General features: G+C 28.0%; 1 protein-coding gene and 1 non-coding gene across 3 annotated transcripts in view; both read right to left on the bottom strand.

Moving 5' to 3' along the window:
- LOC113556761 overlaps positions 1-15,244 on the bottom strand; it is a 169,712-nt gene that overhangs the window by 93,002 nt on the left and 61,466 nt on the right. The gene's annotated exons all lie outside the window — the stretch shown is intronic.
- On the bottom strand, positions 14,993-15,064 carry Trnae-cuc. Its single transcript has one exon. It is a non-coding gene; the product is annotated as a tRNA-Glu (tRNA).

Consider the following 15,244-nt stretch of genomic DNA (forward strand, 5'->3'; position numbering starts at 1 on the left):
AATGTCTAATGTTTTATGAAGTCCGAATGCACCTACTTAGATTATTTTAAGTAAAACAAATTTTTATGTCGACTTATAGATTTTTTGAGAGATTTACAATATATGAGTATTAAAATAATAATTAACTTTAAAACCAGCTAAAATTATTATTTTTCTAATTTTCTATATTAATAAAAAATCAATGTTTGTGGATCTATGAGCAATCCACGGCAAGTCTATTGAACAAGTGGTTTTGAAATTCCATGCATAGTAATCCTATACCCGAGGATGTGCACCTCAAAGCTATTTGTTTTAATTTTTCATTTTAAAGCGGGGCTCTAACGTGGATTTGTCGGCTCACAAAAAACGAATATTTGTGTGTTTGTATATGGTTGACATTGGCGATATGAAATCAAATTGTTATTATAATTATTATTTACTGTTTTCGGCCTATATTTTATATTTGATCAAAAAGCTCAAACAACAGTATTAAAAATCTGTGTAGTTAAAAACATTTAAGCATATCTTAAAGAAAGGTAAATCTATGGGCATTTAATTTGTCACCGGAACCGCCGTGGAGGATCAACTAAATGAATATAATATTATCGTTATACTTTACTGTTGATATTATGTCTTTTTTAAGCATGGTAATAATTTTTTTCGCGAAAACAATAGGTAATATAAATTTGAATTTTTAAAATATAACAGTTATACGTCTATTTCTATTAGTTTCTTCAGTAAAAATAGTTCTATATTTCAAATACAAAAAACTGTTTTATGTATTATGTAATCGAAATATTTCGATCGTGCAGATTAAATTGAATCTACTCGCATATACATTGGAAAACTTTATATTTTATAGTATAAATTTAAAATTAGGTTTATGGGCAATGCTATTTTGCGTTTGTTTGGGTTCGTGCAATTACCATAAATGTTCAATTGTCTTACTGTAAAACCTCGATTATCCACCACTATCTGATCCGTCAACTTCTGTTATGTCATCCGTGGTACCGTCATAATGGTACCGTGAATATTATAAATAAAATATTTCACGCCCATATTAAAGGTAAACACGTTACTTGTAGAAAAATTGAATACTTATCTATGAAAAAAGCTCGGTGTATTCATATAAACAACTAAATAACTATTTTTTAAATTATTTTATTTTATCGTCATTTACACTAATACGTAAAATATTAAAATTAGTAAAAGTATAATAATTAATAATATTATAAAAAATAATTTTGTCTTTTATCCGTCACTCTTTTGATTCCGTTAAAAACTATTAATCAAAGTTTTACAATAATCGAAAATGATTTTAAATTACTTATAATTTTTTATACTTAACGGTACACTGAAACAATGTATTACGATCTTAATTCGCATACGTATTATTTACTCTTATTTTTTTATTATTTTTAATATTAATAAATTTTAAATGCTGCAAATCATCTTTTTTTAATACATTTTTTTATAAAATTATTATTATTATATCTTTGTATGAACCACGAAACAATACGAACTAAAATTAAAATGTACAATAATAATATTATTGATTTATTGTAAATTTCGTCATTATGTCTATAAATACATAACATTATAATATATTTTATACAATAATTATTGTTCCAAATCACTCGAGTGGATTAGTAGGTACATAATATATGTTTTATATTTCGTGCGTGTTTAAATATTAAATCCCATCTAGTATTTTAAATTGAAACATTTATACATTATTCATTTTATTTGTATTTAATATATTACACTGAATGGTCAGAAATCAATGTTACGAAAACGGTGAAATCTCATATTTTTATACGCAATAATTGCAAAATTCATTTTTGAAATATAAATTACTGATCAACTCAAGACCCGTATATTATGCATAGGCAATACTCTAAGACATATAGGTAATATTAAATATTAAATAGGTGAGTAACTAGTAAGTAATATAGACAAATATAGTATACCAACGCTGCATGTGTTTTCTTTATTTTCCTACATTTCTAGAGTAAAGAATATGGTACTTTAGTCTTTAAGTTATTACATCATGTGTAGCCATACAGCCCATAAAGGTACCTGGTACATTCATAAGCATCCGTTAGGCATATTTTCATACATTAGTGAAGTATTCATTTATAATTATTAAGATTTCACAGCGCTAACCATTATTTAATAAATTGTAATTCGGAAATTCAAATGTTCATATTTAATTGAAAATCTGCAGTGTTATGAGTGTGTAAAATATTATATAATAATTTGTAGGTAGGTATAGGACCAACATTGTTATGTTTGTAATTTAATTACATGTAATGTTATGGTATGTAATGTTTGATAAATTTGATTTTCGAACAGTAAGCTATAAGTACATGAAAGCAATCAGTATCAAGTCAAATACATACAACACCTATTTTAGTTTTCTAATTAATTTATTGGATGTAGTTCAATTAACTAACAAACTGCATACATATACGAATTTTTGGAATTAATTAATATTAGTTTATTTTTAATGATATTTTACCTCTCTTGTTGTAAAATAAATGCTTTTTAATTTATTATTATAAAATTATAATGTATTGATATACTTAAATCTATTTATCTACATAACACAACCGTAACAACCGTTACATATTATATACGGTATGGTGAAAATGTTTGTAGCAAAAATGCGTGAAACAAACATTTTTATTTTATTTATTATGTCTTATTAATTATTATAATTAATTTTTGCTTATTCATACAAACAAATAAAAATTAATATATTCATTACACTAATAGTACAAATAATACAGAAGTGTGTTGTACGTAGTTAAGGCTGATTATTATTAATTTTCAAAGATTTCTTTTTTCGTTTTTATGTTTTTACGACGAATCATCTGTTTTTGACAGTTGATCGTGTCTTGAAGTGATACACGTGCTATAAGTTTGCCTCTCTAATAATTATAGAGTGTCACTATCCGTGGGCCGTGATTGTCTTCTTACTTAAAACACCACCCACTACTCTCAAATCTTCAATCTCCAATTCACGTCCTGCCTATATTTTAAGCCTTAAATAAATATTTGAATACTTAATGGAAATTAATAATTCAACTTTTTAAATATTTACATAAATTAAGCCTATAAATTAAATATCCGAGATTCGTATAAGACACGATAACAATTTTTATTTAAAACTTAGATATAATATATAATGTAATACTTAAAATTATGATTATTATATATCTTTAATAGTACAGTATAAGAATTAAAATACAAAAAATGGGCATTCATACACGTAAATTTCACCGATTACGACTCTTTTTGTATGTAAATTCCAGCAATACGGTTTTTTTGTCTAAGAAAAACATGCAAATTTCATTGGTACTATTTTTTAACCTGTAAAATACACGAAGACTCCACTGATTTTTTTTAAACAATTTTATTTTTTAATTTAAAATTAATATTAATTTTTATTAAAATACCAAATATTTTTTTTTCAATTTAAGGTTACAATAAATCGTGTCCAAAATGATTTATAAATAGAGAGAGGTACGTCAAACACGATAAGTACATATTATATTATGTACCTACTCAAATATGGTGTATTCTGGTATTCAAACTGAGAATCAAAGTCGTAATCGTCGTTTCATTACCTATAAATTGCAGCTGCATACCACGCGGTGGTACGTGAAAATCCGTTTAATCGAAGTACGTACGTGTACAATAGGACTCTGCTGCAGATCACTGATACGCATTACGTGTAGTACAAAATATTATATTAATATTATAACGTCATAAAGCTATTATCAATGCCAATTGTCTAATACATTTCATATTATTATTACCTATGTAGGTAAATCTACGACACAATTTTTGAATATGAATAGCGTACCGTGATCTGTGTCGTGGCAATTCCGATACATATAATATAGTTACTTCTGCTGCAGTTCTCCACTCTCTGTGCCGCCTACACACAAATAGTGTGTACCTACGTATCAATATCGTATTTATTATATTCTACAACTAAGGCAAAGTTGTACTTCACGGTTTTTTATACAACTGTATATACAAAATAGTACAATATACATTATAACAAGAGCGCTATATACGGATACTATTGCCTACGGTCGACTGCGTTGCAGAATGTCGCCCCGTCACGACTCCCGAATGTCGACCGGCGTTTCTGCTCGTGACATTATAATATTATTCTCTCAACAGTAATATAGTTTCCCGGTACGTCATCGTTTTATATTATGCTACTTATAATTGCCTTTCTCCGCTCACTACCCGGCTCTCACTCACGACCACCGCCGACTGGAAACGCCGATACCGTCCAAAAGAATAATATAAAACGCGAGCCACAGTCAATATCATCGCCACTTTTGCAGTGCACCGTTTACGGTGTATACCCGCCCCTATTCTGCAGGATGTTATTGTTTTAAACCGTATACACGCACAGTCCAGCCGTATCCGTTGTATATTGTTTTGTGTAAAACATCGTGTAGCGGCGGTATCAAATGGCACGGTTTCGCGATTCGAGAGAAACGTTCTCTGCTCTCGGATAACGGCTGACTAAAAACAACAATAAAATACCGACCGACAGCTTTTATGCAATATACATATACCACTCGTACCAGTAATGTCGTATATTTCGGGATTACTTCGGTTCGATATCGTATGTGCATTGTACATAATACACTATACGTATGCCGGCGCTAAACAGAACATAATAATAATAATAATAATATACCCGTTTGGGTATTTCATTTTCTTTATTTTCGACGTAATTTCGCTTTTCGTAATTTTGTAAGCGCCGCCACGCCCAAACGAATGCCCGCCACGCACCAAAGTACCTGCTATACACGGTCCCATATCCGTATTTAGATACATAATGACGGTCGTATATACATAGGACACGGTATTCTTTAATTTCATCCGCATCGCTATATTATTATTATCGTTTGGTGTACTCTTTAACGACGTTATCGTCGTTTTATTTAATTTTACTTGCGTGCCCGAAATGATTTTCTTTTTTTTATTACGCACTAATTGTGTTCGATGATCTTATTTTCCCTTTGTGCCAAATATATGTAACACTATAGCTAAAAATATGATATCTACTAAAATAGACTGTTCAATAGTTACTTTGTTCTATACATTTTTCGATGTTCTTTAATACGCGTTATACTCAGGATTACTTGGTCCACCGTAATATATTGTATATGATTATTACTAAACGACACATTATACGGATATCACAGTCAATTTAGAAATTACATTGACGGAGAGTGTATAGGAAAGGGTACCTATCAAATAAAAGTTTACAAATAATTTCTGTGATAAATGATAAATATTAATGAAAATATTATTTCGAAAATAGGTTGAGAAATATCACTTTAAATACTATACAGTTCAGCGTGGATGGCGTAATATTATTATATGTATAGGTACACAATGTGTCAATGTATCAATGTATAGTAGATGTATCTACGTCGGGACGTGTCACGCGATTTTTATTTGAAGTTATTAATTTAAGTATACATAAATGCTTGTGCTAATATAATATTTCAACAAACTTAAGCTGAGTGGATATTATGAAAGTTTACTTTGAGCGAAGTACTGAAATTGATATAATATACCTACAGCAATTGTATCTCTTAAAGCTAATGCATATTGAATTCATATATTATTATACAAACGCAGCAGATACAGGAAAATCCGCATATAACACAATACACGGTACATTGAGCATGCACACATATAATATCATATACTATACTACATAGGGGCTTTATTATAACAGCGTGCACTAATGGAAATAACTCCTCCTATATATGTATATATATATCTACCTAGTTTGTAAGATGAAAAACTTTTAGGAGACCTATGTACAATATAATAATATATAGTATTGTATTATTTAGTTGATAGACTTCATTATTATAATATGTAATCATTGTAATCTTAGTATCCGACGCGTCGCGGTGGCCTGGATATCTCTAACAAACGAACAATTTATATTAGAATTAAATAGGATTAGAAACTGTTTATGTAAAACGTTCTCGAGTGCACATAAACCCGATAAACGTACAACGTTTAACGTTGTGACGTACGCGTACTGTATGCTATAAATAAACAGACGTATGAACGTGGTGTATGTATCAGAGATTGGTGCCTTTTGGATTTTTTTTCAATTTTTGGTTCTGGTTTTTGAAAAATATAAATAAAGTAGTACTTTACTGATAATACTAATTAAGTTAGGTTAAGGGCAACGGTCGGTTTAGGTTTTAAGCTGTTCCGATTTTTTTTTTCTTAATTCAAATTATTTAGGTATATACAACAAAATAAAAACATTGTAATACTCCATAATTTTCATTTAAAATATTATTATACTTGAAAATGTTTAAATTCGGTATTGATTTGAGATTTCAAATATTTTAAGGTTTTTCCGTTTTTGAATTGACTGTTTTTGGTTCAATTTTAATTTCTAGAATATTCAGATTCATATAATTATATGTTATAAATCTAAAACATATAATTTAACATAATGTGTGATACAAAATAAAAATCTATGATAATTTTGATTTTGAAAATGTGATTGAAAACGCATATTATATTATCAAATTAAATACCTAGTGGTTAATAATATTTTAGCTTGTTTACTATGCATCTTCTGATGTAAATAGTGTTTGAAACATAAAATTTTGAAATATTTCAGGTACATATATTTTTTAAATAAGTCTTATTTTTACGAATATTTGTAATTCCATTTATAAATGTTGGTATAATTTACCAAAAACCTATAAAGAATTAATTAATTAATTAATTATATGTTTTAATATTTATATAGTTAATATGATTTATAAAATAATATGTAAATAATATTATACATAAATTATAGTGTAATATTTTTTTATAAATGTATTATAGTTTTAAGTTCATTTATATTGATGCTACATATTTTAATGTCTAAACTCAGTTCTTCTTCGTTTTTCAAGTTAACATTACAGCCACTCGCACATGAGCATTGACTTCAATTTCTGTTAGGAGCTGTAATTCATTATTAGTAAATTCTTCTATTAGTTTTTGAAAATAATCTTAATGGGCAAGTGGTGGATTCACGCATTTATTAAATATTATTAATATTAATGATTAAAGCTAATAGACTATACAACTTATTATCTATTATTTATTAATTAGTAAATAATTATTATCAACATTTACATTTAAAAAAAAATATTTCATAGTTTTATATTTTTGTTCAACTTCAAACACTATAGATGTAAATGATTGAATCTCGTTTCGGTGTGATGATGTATCGTCAAAATATGTAGTGGACGCGGGCTGGTGATAAAAACTCTCGGAGGGATATTCGATTATTTCGATTCACGGTATTCGTAAAATTAATAAAAATATAATTCGTAAGCAAATATTCGTATTATTTGATGCATGATGAATCTTGTATGTAACTATTCAAACAAACACAAACATAGGGTTGCGTTTTTCCTCGTAAATATTATATTGTAATCCCTTCGATTTTGGATTTTTTTAGTTACTAAATTTAATTACTCGTATTGTCAATGATTACAAAATGTTAAACATTAAATACGCGTATCGAAATACGTGTACAATTTTGACAGTTATATCATTTTATATTGTTGTGCGCATCGCTTGATTATTATAAGCCTTCGGGGTAAACACTGTACACTATAATCTGAATAACACCGATCATATAATAAATATTGTATTTGATATTTTAATCATACTAAACAATTATTGAAATTATATTAAACTTTGTATGGTCAAACTATTTCTGTATAATTACAAAGATTAATATGAACAGTAAACATGTGTGAAATGTGTATAATGACATGAAAAAAAAAGAAAATAATTGCAAAAAATATCAACTGCGGGATAAGAGGACCAGAAAATAATGATTTCCTCCGAGGTTCTGGGTATATTTAACAAAGCATAGATAACTATGTGGCCGTCTCTAGGCACATTTTCTTATCGATTTAAAATTGGACTATATTTAATCACTATAAGAATTTTTCAATTTTAAAAAGATGCTTATAAATCAATCTGTTTATATATATATATTATTATACCTAACGCAATTAGAACTAAAATATTTAGAGTTTAAAGTTGTAGACAACTATTACAGGTATTTTATAAATTTATAATGATAAATATAATTTTGTATTACATATATAATAATATATGTATTTATTTATTTATTAATACATACGAAATATCTAAGTCCTTTTACATATAAAAAATGAACATTGTAGTTAATTGGAAAAATATACATTTTATATAGTTAAAGATACAAAAAAATTTTATATGTATATAATGATAGGATAAAACGATTTTTATAAGAAAAAAAATGAAAAAAAAAACGAGAAAAAACGAAAACGGCTAAAAAAAAAAAAATCAAAAAAATTGGAATAACCGGCAACCATTAAAAGATTAACAAGAGTATTAGGCATATAATTTGTATTTGAAGGAGTAGGATAGATTGTTATTTTTTGTATTACAGTAATTTATTTTAAAGCGGATAAGGGAAAAGAACTCGAAGCAATCTATGTCACCCAAAAATAAATTATGAAGTTGCTTTAATAGAAATAACATGCGAAATTCTTTGAGCAGAAAGATAAGAAAATATTATAAGTAGTTTATATATATCACGAAGTATATAGTCATGTGTCTATTAAACTTATAAGAAATAAAGCGTAAACAATTGTCTCGAAATCGTTCAATAATGGAATTTTATTTCAATATATTGTTCATTCATACCAAATGACAATATTCCAGATTCCAGATTAGTATGTATAAGTATAGTTATTAGGTAAATTTCTATACTTAAAAATTTTACAGACTCAATGCATTAGAATAAAGAGCTAAATGATTAGGCTGCGGGCTATGGTCTTAAAAAAAAAAAAATGATGCAAAAAAATTGATAATATTTGCCCGGTATCTGTGGAATATAATGAGTCCAGACTAAGGATATTACAGGGTATCTATTGCGTTTAATTATTTTGTATTGTACTTAACAAATAATTTAATTACCAGCTATAATCTAAGACTCTCGTTAGTTTTCTTATATATAATGAATGAGTAAATTTTTAATAGTAGAATAACAGCTTTTAATTCAAGACTATTTTTTTGACCAGAAAATGAAACAATTGCTAGCTAGCTTTTGAAATATTTTATTGTTAGATTTAGTTCTCCCTTGGATATCTGTTAATTTTATTGCTTACAAAGATCTTGATAAAATTCACGTTAACTAGACCACTTATCAATAATAATTAATTTTTATATTTTATCAACTTTTTAATAAAGTGAAAAGTCCAAGATTTTAAATACATCAGCAGCTAAGTGTAAAATAATTTTCAATGTACAAAATTTAATATTTGTTCAGCCTAAATAATGAACAATTATCTAATTAGTTTAATGTCGGTCCCAAGCTTTTCGAATATGAGTGTTATCTGCATCTGCAGACAACTGTTTATCGTGTATTATTGTGTATAGTGTATATACATATTGCATATTGTAAATAATAAATTATCTACATTCTATATATTTTTTTTTTAAAACATTACGATCACACGGCGTATTAGATAGGCTATTTAATTACATTACTTTAATGGTTTTATTTTAGAGGTAATAGGTATTTGAATTATTCCGATTTAATATGATATTATTATATTAACACGACGACTGAATGCAATCTTTCGTTTAAAATTTAAAAATCTTTTAAATTGGGGCTCAAATTTATAAGAGAAATAATCATTTGAAACTCGCCCGAAGAAAAATTTTCGTTAGCCGCCATCGTGGTGTCAAACATCAATGGCCGCGAACAGCTTACTAACTATATAGAGACTCACTACTCGTGTTTGCAGTGTTTGCACAGGAATGCGAATGGTGTATATTGCACAGTGTTAGGTTACGTGTACGTTTATTAGTTTCTGCGAGTATTATGTTATTTAATAAAGTTGTGTATTATATTTATTACACAGGAAATGTACGAGCAGACGGCCGAGGAAGAAAAGGAATGAAATGGTGAGGGTTGAAGAGAGCGGCGAATGGGGGAGAGAAAAGACGTTCAAGCCGGTGGAACAATAATATTATAATAATGCGTCCGGCGAGAAACGTCGGTAAAATCACGTACGCAACGACGGCGGCGGCCGGTTGTCAAGTGGCGTGTGATCCGCGAAACGTTTACGTCTAGTTTAAAGTCGTGGCGGGCGCGAGCTGAGGGTCGTATCAGTCATGGGTGACAGCAAAGAGTGGAAGGGGAAACATGACACGTGCTCTATCGAATCGCGAGGCGGAACTGCATAATATTTTGCCGTAGTTTTTTTCATGATGATTATAATAATATTATTATTATTATTATTATTATTATTATTTTTATTACTATTCGTGCTGCAACAGCCAACACCGCCGCCTACGGAAAACGTGCTACGAGATAATAAACGTATGTAAATAAACCGAGAGCATAAAATATCACGTGAAACAAAAAATAAGAAAATAAATCCGCCGGTCCGACTTGTGTAAACACGCGTTTACGCGTAGCATGTATATAAATATTATTCGTATACATATATATATATATATATATATATATATAAGGTATGCATATCGACGATGGCGGTACAGTGTTGTACGACGCGCTGAACATAATAATAATAATATCGCCATCCCTCTCGCAGCGTGTATTACATAAAATTTTGCTACGACGTTGGCGTGCGGGACCCCGCCACCCGACCCGTTCCGTTGTTTGACAAATCTACGTCGTTCCGAGGCCGGGCATCGGGACTTTTGCCGGTCCCCGGGTGAAAAGGGTTTTTTACCGTTTCGAGGAGCGCTGGGTTGCCGCGATACACCTCGTGAATAACGCATGGCGTATGTTCCGGACTAATGATCGAAGTACGTGAGGTAAGATCATCGTGGTCGTGGTCGTTGTTGTTTGTTTCTCCGATCACGTGGCAGTAATAATAGTAATATTATAACGTTATTACTTATTATTGTTATTACACATATTCTATTGGTCATGTCATTCTACTGCTCGTGCAGGCCACATATTGTAATCTATTAAAATTATAATCATCCAAGTAAATAATGTTAAATACCAATAGGTACTGTATTTAATGTACCTGTACAGTATACACTATACATACTAGGTATACCACTATAATACTTGTTTAATAGTAATTTCGCTTTAATTTTTAAAAATTATCATCGGAGATGAATATTACAGTATAATACAGTTTATGAAATATCTATAATTGTTGTAAAATTATGTAATTCTATTAAGTTTAAATGCATTAGACTCTTTGGTCAAAAAACACTCGTACACGATACTAAAAGCAGCAACATAGCACATGATTCCTCAGAAACAGTTGTTGCTCATAAAGCTTTTGTCTTCCAGCCATTGACTGTACAAATTAGGCAATTTAAGAGCATAGTATTTTTTTCCTCAAACACGGTTTCGGTTCGTCTTTTGATGGGTCAGCAAATACAACTGACGGTATGATCAATTGCAAAGGTTGAACCGTTATAGCGGGAGCATCGACGAAAACGGTTCTACCATTCCCAATGATCCACTCAGTATCGCTACCAGGTACTTGATGTAGTGCAAACGTCCCAACTACTCATCCAACTGATCATCACCGTCGTTCATCTCGTCTAGTTTTCTTAACCATTTTGATACTGGTTCACAGTCTCTACTGTCTAAAAGCTATATGCAGTTACAAAACATAGTTCCCAGACGGCCAGACATAAAATTTGTAATGAAATCCATCAGGGTCAATGATATTTTATTTCCTGTTACACGTTTTTCGATGTTAAGTGAAAAAAACCTAACACAAAAGCATTTTGACAATGTATATATTATAATATAATACCTAAGTAAGTACGTGTAAAATATGTATAAACAATAAGACAAGCAAATTTACGGTGGACTAGTCACACGTATAACATCATAAATTATTATGGTTTATACATGTTTGCAAGTGAATTCTGAATGACAGATTGTAGATACAAATAAAATTGATGTATCTATGTTAAAATATTATTAACATTATATAAATTATAAACGTAACTAAACTATTTGGTTCCTTTATTATTTATAAGAGTTTATCTGAGACTTTAAATCGAAAACAAAAAGTGGACATTAGTTCAACCATGAAAGAGAGAGATGCGGATTCTTGTACCTTGTATTGATTTTACTGAGTAATACATTTTATTGAGTAATTGATGTAGATTTTAATAATAATAATATTTACATAAAAGCAATTGTAATTTTATGCACCTTTGAGAAATTTTTGGTTGCACCTCTATGTGATCACGTAACCTACAATAAAAACGTTTAAACATGTTGACAGGATGAAACAAACATTGTAGTGTAATACTAATAAAAATAAAAACCTCCAATTTTGTATCAATTATATTATACCTTTTAAATACATTGAAGTTTTCTCCATTTCTCGATTATAACAATATTTTTCATTTTCACTTTTCAACATAAATTTTGGTGTAGAATCTTTTTCATCAAAATATTTTTGCAATGTAAACGAGTAATTTTCGAAATTTTCGTTGGACAAAGTAGGTGTACTAATTTGTCAGTTTTTGAATGTTCAACTGTTTATGATATAAACAATAAAATAATTTGCTTTATCTTATATAATTGGCTAAAATCCAAATTATAATCATAAGTTTATTGTATACGGTAAATATTAGTTGATTTCATTTTAAGTATAAATAGTAAAACTATTTTTCTACTCGTAAAGCCTCCCTAAAATGGAGCAGAACAAATTAAAATAATCTATATAGATGCACGTAAATTCAATAAAATAATTTTACTTTGAGATTTATAATTTACTTTTATTAATTAGTATAATTATTCCCCTATTTTGTTATTTTGTTATTATGATAAATATTAAAATACAACTAAAAATTTAATTATAAAAATAATTAACCGAAAACAATTATTTCTTTCGCCAGGTGTATTTTAATAATATTACATAAATGCAGTCTTCTAATTTTCATCTACATACCTGAAAATATAATAGAAATATTTAATAGATATTTATATTTTTTCTCGGTTTAGTAATTAAAAATAACTAAAATGTAATGAAAAGGTACTGAAAAGTTTCTTCTTCTTCGTTTTATGTCTTTTTATAATCATAATATGTGATAAGCTCAAACCGTAAATAAATATCTATCATTGAATTTAAAGAAAATAAACCAAGTGGAAAAAAATGTGTGACATGATTATGATTACAAAGATTCATGTTCTGTTTTAAATGTCATTGTGTAAAATATAGGTGAATCATATGTATTCGCATATGATTTATTTGAAAATGTAATGTTATAATCAAAAAATTTAATTTCCGACCAATTCATAGCCAATTTCCAAACAACAATTTATTATTATCATACCTATACTTCATAACATGTATAAATCACTAAAACACACCAACGTCTCTAACAAACAAATTTTCAAATTTTATTCTCGCGGGGATTTATTTTGTATGCAACCTGTGCGCGTATAAAATATTATACATATATTCACTTTATTTTAAATTACGTGTATGTCAGTATGAGTAATAACTATAATAATATTTCAAACCAATAAGTTATTCATATATTATCTAATTTTGTCATGTGAACGTAGTATATAATATTATACTCTTATTATATGAAAATCAACCTAATTCTACACGTGGCTCATAAATTTTACATAATATGAATTATGACTTGAAAATTGCCGAATGGTCATTATTATTATTGACCAACGGTCATGTTATTCGGTTTTATATTTATTTTCGTGTCCATGAAACCCCTAAAATGTTTTGTATAGAGATGATACCGAGTGCATTAGAGTGCTATAGAAATCAGTGACAAAAAATATAACAAATTGCCTGACGATAAGTTGGTTACTATTAGGGTATAAGATGTTAGTCCAATACCAAACACTTCTGATTTCATTTATGACCATTCATATCACCACTATATACTATATCGTGTGTGTATAACTATATTATATCAACAGAACGTTCTATACTCACACAATATATTAAATTATGGAAACTGGAAAGACTTCTTACCAATTCTTCCTTGTACAATTTTTAATAATTACAGCGATAGGTAACATTATGATAATTTTACTGTGTAAATTATGTTTACAATAATAAGTTTTAAGGACCTTTTATATTAAATTAATAATTACGAATACTAAAAGTACAATTTTAATACAGTCGTTAACAAATCGATATTTTAACTGTAGAAAAAAAAAATGAAAATACTTATTTCAATTTGTATAATATAACCTATACAACATTGATAATGAGCAAAAATATATAGGCAATTAATGAGTAATAGTTATTATAGAAATAATTATAATTATTATTACCAGTTTAAATATAAAAATAACTGATCATTAAATATTGATAGACGATAGTATATATATGTAATAAATCTATCATCTAGTAAGCATCAATCGAATATTCGATGTATAAATTAAAATTAAAATGATGGTAATTTATAAATTATGACATCAAGTTATATGACTAAAACTTACAACTAATGTATAATATTTAAAATCCCTAGCAAGTACCTACTACCTAATATAATATTAATGGGATATTTAGGTATAAGACGATATAAAATTAATTTGTGAATAATGAATAGTTTAAAATAATTAATACTATATTATATTATATTATGCACTAAATGCATTAAAAGTATTAGTTATTTTATAACTTGTCAGTGATAAGTGATAACTATACGTCTATACTTAACTTTTTTAATAACTTTTTATTTTCTTATAGATAAATTAATCTCTTAGAAATATATGTTATAAATAATATTTATGTTATAATACTTCTTTGATATTTCAATATTAAGCAATTATGATTGAAGTATTTGCTTTGATCAAATTATAAAAAATGAGTTAAGAACTACAATCATTTAAATTTTAATATAAATATGAAATGTTTAAAAAAACTCATCGGTAGTAAAAAAGATATTCCGGTACCGGGAATCGAACCCGAGCCTCCTGGGTGAGAGCCAGGTATCCTAGCCACTAGACCATACCGGACTGTGAAGGATTTTACAGAAATGTTATTATTTAACATTTATACTATGACCTTATAATCTTTATTGGAATTATTATCATAAGTAATAAATAGAAATAAACTGAGTTTTAAGATCCTGAAAGAAACGATGAATGTATAATTTTTTTGTGTATGTATGCACTATGCATGTACATAATAAGTAA

Source organism: Rhopalosiphum maidis, chromosome 4 (assembly GCF_003676215.2).
Source record: "Rhopalosiphum maidis isolate BTI-1 chromosome 4, ASM367621v3, whole genome shotgun sequence".
NCBI lineage: Eukaryota > Metazoa > Arthropoda > Insecta > Hemiptera > Aphididae > Rhopalosiphum > Rhopalosiphum maidis.